Consider the following 13,752-nt stretch of genomic DNA (forward strand, 5'->3'; position numbering starts at 1 on the left):
GGAGCAACTGGTGCTACTGGGGCAGAGTTACTCTGCTGCCAGCCCGGCCCGGGCAGGTGACAGGAAAGAGCCTGCAAGGACCAGAGGTCGATAAATGGCATCCTCCAAGGATTCCTGGGGGGGATTTGTAAGAGCTGGTCAAGGGGCTGGGGTAAGGTTCAGGGTAAAAATAGTAATACCCATAATACCCTGGCGTTCTTTATTATTTAAGCTTTAATTAAAATGAGGCTTTACATATTAGCAACTCCCTTTCCCTGCTGCTCCTCAGTCTTCCAGAGCCTGCAGGCAGCTCTAGTGCCTCTGCTGGATTCACCTCCAAATTACCCCAGCCCCAGCCAGCTCCTCACACCGAGCGGGGAAGATGGGTGGGGGGGGGGCTCAGGGGCTATGCCAGGAACTGCAGCAATTGCTAGGGGGCCAGATATAGCATGACCCCCCCCCCCTGGTAAAAATAGCCCCACATTTGGAGGCAAATGAAGGGGCACGGAAAGACGTGCCCGCTCTCCCCATTCCTCCTGTCCTCCACGAGGGTTATCAGACGTGCTCAGGGCTTGCTGGGCAGCCCTAGGTCGGGGTGGCGGGGGGCCGGGCCCCCCCAGCGAGCTCACACTGCTTGCTGGATATTTGTTCTAGCACCACCTGAACGGCCCCAGGCCTCCGCAGGGTCCCACGAAGCGCCGGCACCCGACGGGTGGGTGACTCAGTGGTGCGGCTCGATGCAGCCAGCTCTCCGCTGGTGCTGTCACGCTGCTCGGCGCTGTCGCCGTTCAGAGGGGACTGGAGGAAAACCAGCTTAGCTGCACCGGTAAGTCGATGCCCAGGAGGACGCCAGCACTGACACGGGCTGGGGGCTCGCATGGCCGACGCGGCTGGGCGGCAAGGGGCTCTGGCACGGGCCGGGGACGCCGCAGCGTGCGCTGCCTGCGCAGGAGGCTGCAGAGGCTGCGAGCTGCGGGCAGCGGCACTGCTTAGGCGGGGGTGCAGGGAGGGAGGAGGGCTGCTGGCCTCGGCACGGCTCGCAGGGAGGTGCCGGCACCCACCCGTGCCACACAGGCCGTCCCTTCCGGCTGGGGTCGAGGGAAACGCTGCCCTGGCGGATGCTGCCCCCGAGAGCGGGGGGCAGCGGCAGAGGCTGTACGCTGGGAACCTGCCAGGCAGGGGGGCACGGAGGGGCCAGGCTGCCTGCTTGTGCCAGCAAGTGGCCTGGGAGTCGGGGAGGGGGTACAGCTGGCACAGCTGCGCCTGTGCGGCTGTATGCAGAGTGAGGTGTGTGTGCACGGGGGCTTGCGGTGTGAACTGTCTGCTCGCGCAGTGCATGCACACAGGACGAGGGGGGGGCATCTGTGCAGAGGGCTTGTGCGGGGCACGTGTGCAGCGCACGCGCACTGAGAGCAAAGCGTGCATGTGCAGGTGCAGAGTGTGAGGTGTGCACGGGCATGCTGCGCGTGCAGTGGGAGGTGTGCGCGCAGTTCATGTGCGCGATGTGAGGTGCGTGCATGCTTGCAGTGCGGCGCACCGCGCAAGGTATGCGCGCAGGGTGTCCCGTGTGCGGCTGCGCACTGCAGTAGGCAACGTGAGGTATGCACACGCAGCGCACGCTCACCGTGCGGGGTCTGAGTTGTGCCGCGTGGTATGCAACGTAAGGGGTGTGCAAGCAGTGCGCTCATTGGAAGCAGCGAGTTTGGGCAGTGCAGCATGCCATGCGAGGTGTGAGCATGCAGTGCTCTGGGTGCGTGCCCAGGGCAGGCTCGCAGCGGGAGGTGTGAGCCTGTGCAGCGCGGTGTGCAGTGTGAGGCGAGTGTGGATGCACGAATGTGGTGAGAGCAGGGCCGTGCGTGGCTGCACGTGCAAGGCTGGGTATAGCAGGGTGGCAGAGCATGGTGGCTCGGGGTGGCACTCAGCAGGGAGTTATCCAAGCGTTGGCACCCCGGGGACCTGCAGAAGTCCCTGGCAGGATCTAAATGGACTGCAGTTCCTATATTCATCTCACCAAACCTTCAGGAGCTTTTCACCCCCAGGGCTGCTAGTGCCGCTTTGCAACGACAGCACCCAGCTGCCGCCGGAGCCTGGCGCAGCACCCGCAGCCCACCTGGCCGGCCGGGAGCAGCTCCTCCTGCCATGTGTGCCAAGACTCCCGCTCCGGAGACTCTAAGACAGGAGAAAAGGGAACAAAAATTCACGTTTTCACATTTAGCTTCCTTTGTACTCAGCTAATTAGCGCCTGAGTCTGGTGATGTCATTAAAGCAGCGCTAAGTCTTTATTGGGGTAATTTAATTTTCCCTTTCATATCAGGATGATTTCCTTTGTTGGGGTAGGTGCTGAGGAGGGGGAAGGGCCCGTGCAGACAATTGCTATTGTCAGGATAAATAATTCCCCAGCCGATTGACAAGGGGGGTGGTGGGCTGGGGGCTGGGGAGCTGTCACTCACCCGAGTGGGAGCAGAAGCCGGCCAGCCCCAGGGAGCTGGGTGCCTCGGGGTGCCTCTCTGTGCTCCAGGAGGGCTGGGCTCCCCCAACAGCAGTGCATCCACCTTGGCCCCTTTTTTAGCAGCTCGAACAGCGGCAGCCTTGAAACTCAGGAAGCAGCTAGGTAAAGTTGGCGGTCTCCCATGCAGCCCTCCCCTCCTCCCAGCCCTGCCGCCATCCCCAGTGCCAACGAAAAGAGAGAACCAGATCGCAGAGATAGAGAGATTTTCTTAGCCATCGAAGACCTAGCAGATAGCAACCTACTGGAGAGAAACGCAGCAGAAGCACCAAGCTCTGCGGTGGCTGGGCCACAGCGGGAAGCGGGGTGGCTGCTGCGGGCAGCGGGGGCCAGGAGGAGCCCTCACAGGGGTCTCCCGCCTCTTAGGGCATCCTGGCTCATGTTCCTGTGCTGGAGGAAGGACTTGAACTGGACTCAACAATATCCCCCCCCGAACCCTCCCATGCTTGGTTCCTTTCCTTGCTGTCATGGCAAATTAGGCATGAGGAGGGGACGGCTAGCATGGGGCAGCAGCAAAGAGTGAGACCCAGCTCCTGGGGTAACGGAGGAAGCAGGAGGCTGTTCAGAGGGACCAGCGCCGGGCTGTACCTCCGTGGGACACCCTATAGAACAAGTCCCCAGCCCCTTTCACAGCCCTGTGTTCCCCCTCCCAGCTCTTCTCCCCAGCCCCTTGGCTCATGCTGCCCCAGAAAGGACCCCCAACGCAGGGCAGGAGGCAAAGAAGGTGCTCATCCACAGGGTCCTGGGCCCTCAGCCCAGCACACCACTGCGTGGCCATCGGCAGCCTAGCACCCTTGGCACCCCCTAGAGCATCCCTGGCACCCGGGCCAGGTGCCATCCTTGCCCCAGAGTGCAGCTCCATACCCCTCAGAAAGCCCTCCCGAGCGCAGGAGCACTAGGTGGCGTGTCCCCGGGAAGAGGCGAACTGAAACCCTCAGCCCACTGGGAGACTAAATCTGTTCCAGCCCTCGGGGAGCTCAGATATAAAAGTCCTGTGAAGCCGTGCAATCTTGCAGAGGAGCGAGGAGCGCCGTGACTCCGGCTGCTGACATGCTTGCTAGTGCCAGTGCTCATATCTCAGCCCATCTCTCTCTCCAGCTCCAATCCCTCGCGCCGCAGGTCTCCGCAGGAGCTCGGGCACTACCGATCCTCCTGCCCTGATGGGGTGACCTGCCTGGTGGCTGAGCCCAGGCGCTGCATGCACATGTTCTGCGCTGGCAGAGCTAATGGCTGGCTGATCTCACAGGGCATCACCAGGGGTGGGATCCCAAATCCCGGCTCTAACTCATCAGGGGAGAGGATTAACTCCCCAGACCCACTTCCAGAGGATGAGGTGAGGCCTGAAAAGGGGAAGGGATGTGCCCAGGAAGAGAAGATGACTGGGGGAGCCGTTTTCCACTCACCACTGGATCCAAGTCGACAAGGAACCAGTTCCTTACAGCTCTTCTAGAGTCTGGCCCTGCAAATCACATCTCCTCCAAAGCCTCTGAGCACTGCTTTCGGCTGGGGTGCAGGCCAGGAGGAGGGGGAGGTGGGCTGCGGAGGGGAACGTCACACCCGAAACACAAACATACAAACATCGGCTTGTTGGTAATTAGCAAATGTTTCAAGAGGAGTGATGAGAAGCCAGTGACAGGCGGGCGGGTTTCTATTAAAAGCTGCCACGTGTGATCCTTCTCCAAGCCTGCCGGCCCCTCCTTACCTGGCGCATGGGAAATCAGATGCAAACCTGACATTAATGCAACATTCAGGGTGAGCTTTAATTGCAGATATGACAGGCGCCGCGGAGTCGGGGGAACGGGCGTCCAGAGCCGGGGAAGGCAGCGGGGCCCACGCGACAGGGTGACGGGAGCTCTCCGTTCCTGCCGCCCTTGAGGAAGGGAGAGGACCTGCCCAGTCCTTTTGGGTGCTCTCTTCCCACCCTTCCTCCTTGACCTTCTTGCAAAGGGTGTGAGTCACGAGGCATGCTGAAGTGAGCACTCGGCACCCTGCGTGCCTCCACAAGCAGAGGCACTTGCTTAAATGTTAAGGGCTTGTTTGCATCGAGCGGAAGGGAAGTGCAAGCTGAGGCCCAGCTTGCCAATTCCTTCTCCATGCCTTCCGGCAGCCAAGGGGCTGGAAGTGCTCATCTGCACAGAGAAACATCCCCGGGTAACTCCTCCTGAAATGCCTCTTTTCAGCCTCAAATGGCTTTTTTTTTTTTTTCTGGCTTAGTTAAACACTTCCCAAAGGATCCCAAGCACATCGGAAGGTAAATGCACATGGGCAGGAGTGGGTGAGAATTGGCCAGGGCTGCGTTTGCAAGGTGACAGCTGGGCAAATGCACTATGGTGGGGGGGGGGGGTCATTGTCTTGGACCTCCAAACTGAGCCCAGGAGGAGCCAGGGCATGCAGCACTGGAGCGGCTGAAAGTTTGGGCCAGCAGTCAGCAGCATCTAGGCAGAGACATGTCGGCCTTGGGCCGGTGAGGTAGAGATTGCCAAATAAGCAGGGACTGAGGAGGGGTGAGGGTAGATCTACTGAGCGATACATCCTGAGAGTGACAGGAGCTGGGAAAGTAACCTAGTTCTGGCTTTATGAGATTGGCTCTCCCAATCCCCACTCTGGGAGATGAAAGTGAGTAATTACTGTCTGACTCTGCAGTATGGCTGAGGCGATCAGCTGGAGAAGACATCCCCAGGCCACTCTGCCCGTGCAGAGCCGAGCTGGTGAGTGGGTCAGACACAAGCTGTTGGTGCCATCACTTTGCAGGCTGGCAAGCATCCCTTGTCTCTTCCTAAGGTGGGAGTGGCTGTGCCCACGTCCCATACTGGCAGCTTGAGGTGAGGACTCCCTTCGCTCCCCTGCGAAGCTCCCTGCTTCACTGATTTCTACTGGCCTCTGTGTAATCACCCATTGCTCCCAACCTTTCTGGGGTCCAGCAGGTCTACCCAAACAGTAACCAGCCTGGGGCTGGGAGCAGACCCAGGAGCAGGAGGGCCATGGCCCAAGAGGATGAACAGTGGATCCACCTGCCTCTGATCAGGGTCCTCTTGCAAACAGTTTGCTGAGCAACAGCAAGGTTTGGGCCTAAGGAGTGTTGGTTAGTGTGAGTGGCTTTTTGCTTGGTCTCCTGCTGCTCTGGGTCGGCTGAAGGAGGTGGATCCTTCCAAGGGAAAGCCATGCTGTGGCCCTGGCTGGGCTCACGACCTTCTGGGATTGACAAGGGCTCTGCAGGTTTTGGAGCTGTGGTTCAGCTGTGCTGCCTGGATCTAGCAGGGAAGCCCCATGTCCTAGCACGGAGCCAAGAGCAGCAAGCCTGGAGGAAAGGACTGTCATCGGGCAATATTAGCTCTCCTTGCTCTGTGCATCAGCCTCTGCTGTCTGAATCTGCCCTAGACCCTCTCTGTGGCCTTCCAGGAGTGACAGGGTGCCCTTGTGCCTCTCCATGCATATTGACACCCTATTCCCCTGCGTCTTCTGCTGCCCAACAGCTAAGCAATGGCTGACTGCTAGACAACTCTTACTTCCTCCATCCGTTGCCATTAACCAGGGGTCCACTTTGCCTTCACCGCTGTACTGAGTGTCAAGTGCTCTTTGTTTTGTACATGGGTTGTGGTGCCTGTGCCGCAGGTTTGGCCAGGCTGTCTTGGCCCCGCTTCAGGGTGACTTCTATGGTTGCATCACTGCCTGACCCAGTGCTGCTGCCTGCCTGGGCTACAGAGCAAGCTTAGCAGCCCTGCGTAGGTGTGTGCTCTCCACATTGTGCCTTTTCAGGGTGATTTGTGTCTTGCAAACACTTTAGTCATTGTTTAAGGGCTCTTCTTCAGACTACAAACCTACAGGAGGTTGCCACACTTCTCAGCTCCTTAATGTATTGTCTTGCTTGTCTGTCTTCCCTTGAGGCTAAAAAAAACCTGCTGCCCAGGCAGAGTTTCTGAGTTCTGCTTCTGCCTGGAGTCACCACTCCTATCAAACACCTTTGTGAGCTGCACTTGTGTTTTCATTTTTATTCTTTGCAAGAAGAAAGCCTCATGCTTGTTTTTCCACCTCCATCCTCTGTTCTCAATCCTGGGTTGACACCAGTTTTTAATTCCAGGGCTGGTGCGGGTCCCTGCTCTCAGACCATAACTACTCCATCACGTCAAATCCACCGAGCACCTGCCCTCCCGATGCAAAAGGGCCAGCCCAGCTCTGGCACACTGCAGGACAGTGCCCACCGGTGCCGTGCGTGTGGCTTGACTGAGCTCTGCCCATACAGTTGCAGACCTTCAGGCAGGAGAACAGCCAGCTGGAGCAGAGATCCCAGAGTATCCATACAGGTTGTCCCAGACCAGGAGAGGCTGGGATGGGTGATTCCAGTGGCATAGAGGTGACTGGCGGGAGGCTGAACTGCAGGCAGCTATCGTCTGTGCTGACTGGCAGCACGCAACCCTTGGGTACCTGCTCCCTCCCAAGGACCTGATCTTCTCACTCCCAGGCTGGGTGTCCTGGGAGGCAGCACTGCCCTGCCACTGTAAGTGATGTCTTCTGACAGGGAGGTACTGGAAGAGGATTGGGGACAGAGTGGGGATGTAGAGGTGTCCTGGTTCGGATAAAGGAGTGAGGAGCATGGCGCAGGGGTCTCCAGCCCTAGTACTGCGTGGGAAATCTGGAACAGCCGGGGACTCCTTCCCTGGCCCGCGGGGCGTCCTCCCACCGCAGCTCCCTGCGGAGGGGCCCTTGAGTGCAGGCAAGCGAGGGAAGGCGGGGAAGGGGGGGAGAGAGATCTTTTCATCTAAAAGGTTACATTTGTCCTACTTCCTCCCATCTCCAGCAATTAACTTGAAGGGAGACATCATTGCTAATTGAGCAGTGAAGATCAGGAGCAACAATTACGCCTTTTGACAAGAGACAGCACAAGAGGGACTGCTCCGAGGCTGAGAATGGTAGGGAACGGTTTCTATGGCAATATAACTTTCCTCTCTTCCTCTCCAGCCATAGAAATGATAAAAATGTAGATTTCTCCCTGATTAATGATTTAATGAAAATAAAGAAAATTCTTTAAAAAAAGAAAGAAAAAAAAAGACAAAATCAATAGGACGCAATGTTTAGCATGAGTCTGCGGCTGCAAGGAGAATCAATGTCCTTCCCGAGGCTGGACACGGTGAAATCTATTACAGCAACGTGCCGAGGAGTCAAAGCGGCCCTGCCGTTTGGTAATTAGGCAGCGGGCTCACACGGGGGAAACGTGAGGGCTATATTCAGATCTCTGATCAAAGGAGCTGCCCATCAAAGAGCTCCTCACACTGGCTTCTCCAGCAAACCTTCTCGCTCGCTCCACATCTCTCCTTCTTCCCTTTCTCCTTGCCGCCTTCCCCCAGCCTTCCACACCCCACCCCGAAATCATTATTTTTAATTTTAATTATTCAGGCCCGTTCCATTTGCGAGGCAGCTGCACATGGCCCAGGTGCGGTGCACGCCAGGAGCGAGGCAGGGGGCCGGGGGCTACGCAGCCGCCTGGCACAGTGGAGCCGGGGTGGCCGGCAGGGCACCCAGCCCTCTGCAGGTCAGCAGGCCGCAGGGGCCCTGGCAGCCCGGCCAGGCTGTCTCCGTGGCCCTGCACCCCAGATGTCCTCTGGCTTGTGCCTCTGGGTGGATGCTTCCCTTGCAGGCTCTTCTGACGGTTGGACCTCAGGCCCTGCACTTTCAGGGTGTGCTGGATGCACATCAGCTCTCCTTCACAACCTCCAGACCAGGTCCGGAGAGAAGGGATTTCTGGCCTCCCAAAACAGGAGGTCTCTGGAAGGGGCTCTCCAGGCTCTTTAAGTGTCCCAGACTGGGACCCGAGGGGCCGTTTGGGCACTTACCAGAGGGTTCAAGTCCAAAATGGCTGGCTTCCAGGCGAAGTGGTCCTGCTCGCTGGAGGGAGAGAAGAGGGACAGAGTGCAAGAGGGACCCAGGAATCTGGGGATGGGTCCACGTCCCACACTGGGCTGGGACCCAGGCGTCCGGGACGGCATCGTGCCTCCTGGCAGCAGGGCGCTCGGCAGTGCAGGCTGCTGGGGAGGAGGTGCCCGCGTCCCTCGGACCGGGGACGCCCGCTCCAAGCGCTCTTCTGCCGAGGGAGAGGCGCAGCGGCCGGGAGGGGGTGCCGGCTCCGGCTGCCGAGCGGCGTAGGGCTGCTGTCAGCCCGGCAAACGGTGCTGCCGAGCGAGCTGCCATCGAGGCGACAGGGAGCCAGGGAGGGAGGGCCGCGGCCACCTCGCCGCGCCGCCGTCCCGCAGCTGAGAGCAGGCAAGCGCCCATCTGGTGCAGCCGATCCCGGCGGCGCAGAGCTGCCAGCAGTCGTCTCGGGGCTGCGACGCGGGGCGCCGGATCCCGAGGGCCGGCACCATCTCCCGAAACGCCGTGGCCTCGCGGAGAGCGGCGCCGGGGAGGGCTCCCTCGGCTTCACCCCCCCCGCTCAGGGCTTCGCCCCGGCCGCCTCCATCCGCATCCGCCAGCAGCGGCGGCTCGCTGCCGCCCGCCGAGGCGGCAGCGGCGCCGGGAGCCCTGCGGGACAGCGGGGAGGGCCAAGCCCTCCGCAAGCCCTTTCTTCCCTCTGCCTGGCTGAGTCAGCGCGAGCAGCGGCCGTCCTGCGGCGCGCGCTGCGGCCCGTCTGTTCCCCCCCCAAACCAGCGAATCGGGGCAGGTCGGGAAGGGGATTTTTGTTCGGTTTTGTTTTTTCCCCTCTTTTAGAGGATGCTGCTTTAGGATCCGGGAAGGCGGCTGGGGGGGGACCGGCTGCGCCTCCTCCGCCAGCTGTGAGAAGCTGGGGAAAACGTGCAGCAGATTCAGGTCAGCCGTGCGCCGATTCATCAAAACGCAGCCCGCTTCGGCAAGCAGAAGGCGCCTCTGCAAGTGACCCTGGGCTGGTGGGGCCAGCAGGGCCTGCTGCACCTCTGCTGCCCGCCGCCGGCGTCCGCCGGAGCCCTCCCCGCAGCGTGGGACACTTCCCGCGGTGGGTCAGACGTTTCCCCTGGCACTGGGATACCTCCCTCAGCCGGCCAGGCGGTTCCCGGGGGATGCTTATCCGCCTGGGTCAGGCACTTCCCTAGGGATGCACCTACATTTCCAGAGGCTCTTCCCGGAGCCTGAGCGGTTCCCGAGACGGTCAGCCCCACATCTCCCCACACCGGGCGTTTCTGCCCCGTGCAAGCAGCCGGTCTGGTCCCAGGAGGAGCGCTTCCAGCCCAGGTGCTTGACAGGGGTAGCGCCCTGGCACATGGAGGGACTTTCCCACCTCCTCAGTTTCTATTTTATTGCCAAACTGAAGCATAAAACACACATAAACAAATCTAATGGCGAGAAATGGGTTGCTATCAAATCAACAAATTAATCTAATTATAGGGTTGATTAAATCATATCAGATAAAGCAACGACTCCTTCCCAGCGCTCCGCAGCCATGCGGGGAGGCAGGCAGCCCCGCTCAGCTCTCACCCCCCGCAGCAGGGACTCGCCGCTCGAGCGGCGGCTTTCGGACTCAGCCGAGCCGCCGGTGCAGGGCAGCGTCAGGCCGCTCGGCAGCCCGGGCGCTGATGCCGCGCTAGGCGGCCTGCCTGCCGAGGGCAGCGCTGAGCCCCGCGCCTCCCTGCGCCTCCCTGCGCCGGCTTCCCGCGGCCCCTTCCAGCGCAGCGCAGGATGGCACAGCGTGCCCCGGTGCAAATTTGAATGGCAAATGTGGATGCAAAGTACATGATTCCTCAGGATTAAAGATGCAGCTCTAGCGTGTGAAATGTATGCGGGAGCCGTCTTTGGAGCAAGACTGCTTAAATCTAAGCCTGCTTTAGGTATTTGAGGAACAATTTTATCAGTGCTGTTTGCAGAGCTTTGCTGGGGCCGTTTGCACTTCCACACATGCCTGCACATGCAAACACACATGTGCATACAGCTTGTGCACATCTGCACAAGCCCCCGCACATAATACCCACCCTGCCAGCAGGCTGCTAGCGTTTTAAAAAGACATCCAGTATGAAAGGCAAAAACTCTGTATCTCCTAATAAAAATTGCAATGAGGGCCGTGTATTCAGGACCACTATCGAGACGTCTGCAGTTTTGCCTGGGAAGCCGCTATGGGGCTGTAGACATTAGCTGGAGGTCCCATTGGCTCTGAGGTTGTGTGCGATGGACTTGCCGGCTAGCTCAAGGATTCTTGCAGATGCTGACTTTCAGATATTGCCTCTTGCAAGGCTCCGGCTGGGAAGGTGGAGAAAGTACCTGTGTGTCTGCCACGCTTGGTGACGAGTCTAACCCACAGGCTCCCACAATGCTGCAAAGAGCCTCAGCACCTCGGTGCAAAGAGCCTCAGCACCTCAGTGGTGCCGAGTGCTGGCATGCATACCCAGAGGGAAAATCCTTCTCCTAAAAGGCTGGATGTTGGTTCTGGATTTACCTTCTTCCGGAGGGTGGCAGAGGTTTTCCTGCCTTTAGCAAGTTGTTTTCCTCTTTTCAGGGCATCCTTTGTTTCCAGCCGTTGGTTTTATCAGCTCTTGTGGTTTGATTTTCTTCCTCTTGCCCTTCTTTTAGCTGACTTGCTCTGCTCCAGGAACAAAGACGCTTTAGTTGAACAGTAATCCTTTGTTCACTGATATAAGATTTAGCAGAGTGCTGCAAAGTTCAGCTGTTCTGGGCTCTACCTGCTCAGTCCTGCTCTGATGTTTCAGCATCTCCCTCAAAAGCGTGACATGCCCAAGGACCCCACTTTACCTCCTTGCTTCCTGGCTGCAGCACGTCCGGGAGCGAGGCTCTGGCTGCGGCACGCTGACCCTGCTGCCCACGGGAGGAGGGAACCTGTGGGGAGGGGGCGACCCCACGGCATCGCTGCCGCTGCGCGAGGGCACCTTTGAGCTCTGGGAAACAGAGGGGGAAATACCCCCCCCACCCCGGCAAGGCAGGGCTGTGCTTCCAGCTGCTCTCTGCTCGGGCACCACGGGCAGGAGGTGAGAGCCGTTTGACACCCCCTGTGCCCTGCCCTGTTGTCCTGGCTCGGCGCAGAGCTCAGACCCCGTCTTGGGAGTCCTGGCAGGTCTTGCCTTGCCCTTGGTTTTGCAGGGGATGCACTGTTGGTGCTCTTCACACTCCATTTTAGGGCATCCTGTTCAACATTTGAGGGCCAAATGAATAAATAGCAGTGGGTAAAGTGGAATATTTTCTGCCTCATTGCCTGCTTCCAGGTGCAGGCAGTGTCAGAGCCAAGGGCACGGTGAGGTATGACCGAGACTGGGCACACCTTGCCGTCCCTTGGCAAGCGACCTACGGTGCCACATCTGCAAAGCTGGCAGAGGGCATCCCAGTTAGGAGCCAAAGCAACCTCAGAGATAGGATTATGCAGCGGCCACTTAGGAAGAATAAAGATCTGCATATGATGGGCCCAACTGGGCAGGTTGACCTGACAGAGACAACAGCAGACCCTCCTCTCGGGTTCAAAAGCACGTCTCTGTTGCCTGTCCCCAGTGCGTGATGGGCTGGCAGCACCGGGTCGAGGGCTGAGGGTATCAGCGGGTAGTGGGGACACCTGCCAAGGTGGGGGGCAGCCGGAGCGGGCAAAGGACCTCCAAAGCGACACTTCTCAGCTGATGAGCTCAGCTTCTGATGGTCTCTCATATCTCTCATTAGTATTTTTTTATTAATCAATCCATAATGTATTTTTTCGCCCGTAAAAACAAGTAAATAATGCAAACATTGGCTCAAGGCGACTCAGACATGAGGCCTTGTGCTCCTGCAGCAAAGACTGCCCAGCAATATGACACAGGGTGCACATTACACAGCACATCTCGAGCGGTGTCAGCAGAGGCGAGTGCGCTGCGGTTCCCGGAGAGGCTGCTTGTTTGTGGCAGCGCATTTAGCATCTTCGCTGTTTCCACGGGCTGTTGTCACGCTGCAGCTCATCCTTCGCAAAGCGATGCAACCACCCTGCAAGTTTCCGTGCTTGAGACAGGCTCTACCTTCCCTTGCCCAGCCTGAGCCTCCACGGAGCAGGGAGCATAGGCCACAAGGGGACACGGACCATGCTGGGAGCCAGAGTGGCAAAGCTGAGACTGCGCGGAGAACGACGGAAGGGATGAGCTGGAAGGAAGGATGCGATTCAGGACCTGCCCTTGCTCCAAGGAAGTGTGGGCAGATCATGTGCTTTTAGGCACCTGGGGCAGTTTTGAAGGAGGGGGGTCTCACTCCATGCTCATAGCCCCTTCACCAGATCCAGGTACTGTGGGCTCTGGGGGAGCTGAGGACAACTCCACAACAGTCCCGGAGTAGGATTTATGCTGCTTTTGCCGGGGTGGACGGTGACGGCAGTGCTGTCAGCCATGCTGTGCTAGTCCTGACTCCTCCAGCCTTGCAGGGGCAGCACAGCTTCAGAGGTGGGCACAAGCAAGCCACCTAAATCTGCTCTCAGAGCTCTTTGCTGCTGCAAGCGGCTGCGACTACCCTCTGAGTGTGTGTGTGTGTGTGTGTGTGTGTGTGTGCGGATGCTTTTATATGTGTGTGGATGCATACATATGCATGTGTATGCAGAGGTGCATGTATGCACACGTGCATGCATATGCGTACACGTGTGTATTTACATGTGAATGTGTGCGTGTACGCGTGCCTGTGTAGATATGTGTGTGCTCATGTGCGTGTCCACGTGAGTGCTGGGGTGCACGTTGGTGAGCACGCAGAGATGGGGCAAGCTCTATTGAAAGGAACCGTTTTCCAGCCTGGGCTGATGTAGTTTAGCAATCAGAATAACTTTGCTAATGAATATTTAAGCCAAGTGTTGAATATTTAAAGTGTTCAATTATTTTAATGGCTGCTAAGTGTGGCAGCGGGAAGGGACAAGGGGCTGGCTGCCACCTGGGTCCGGCACGGGGCCCAGCACAGGGGTGGGCAGGAGGGGATGCCACCGGCAGCCCTGAGCTCAGGGTGGTGCGGGGTGACGCGTGCAGCATCGTGCTGTCTTCGGTGTGCTGCTGGTGAGCTGCTGGTGCCAAGCCCTGTAGCCACCCTGCCAGGATGCACATCCCGGTGCGGGTGCCCAGCGCTTGGCAGGGTGGCCACAGCTGCAGCCTGCAGGAGGAGAGCTCTGCCCGGCCGTCCTGGCAGGCCCGGCTATGTCCTAGTGCCCTAATTACTGCACAAATGGCCTGAGACGCGTGCCAGCACCACCCTGTGCCAAACCCCTCCTCCCTGGCGGCGCACAGCCCTGCCGCTAAGGATGCTCCAAAGCTGCGCCTGTCCCCGTCTCCGTGCCACAGGCCAGCTCCACGCTGGGGAAGCACCCGCGTGCC

General features: G+C 58.9%; 1 protein-coding gene across 1 annotated transcript in view; it reads left to right on the forward strand.

Moving 5' to 3' along the window:
• Positions 1–654: 654 nt before the first annotated feature.
• Positions 655–13,752, forward strand: part of LOC104154020 (START domain-containing protein 10) — a 48,795-nt gene continuing 35,697 nt past the window's right edge. Inside the window, exon 1 of the mRNA XM_068959849.1 lies at positions 655–805. The gene's annotated coding sequence lies outside the window, so the exon portion shown is untranslated. The remainder of the gene's footprint in view (positions 806–13,752) is intronic.

Source organism: Struthio camelus, chromosome 13, assembly GCF_040807025.1.
Source record: "Struthio camelus isolate bStrCam1 chromosome 13, bStrCam1.hap1, whole genome shotgun sequence".
NCBI lineage: Eukaryota > Metazoa > Chordata > Aves > Struthioniformes > Struthionidae > Struthio > Struthio camelus.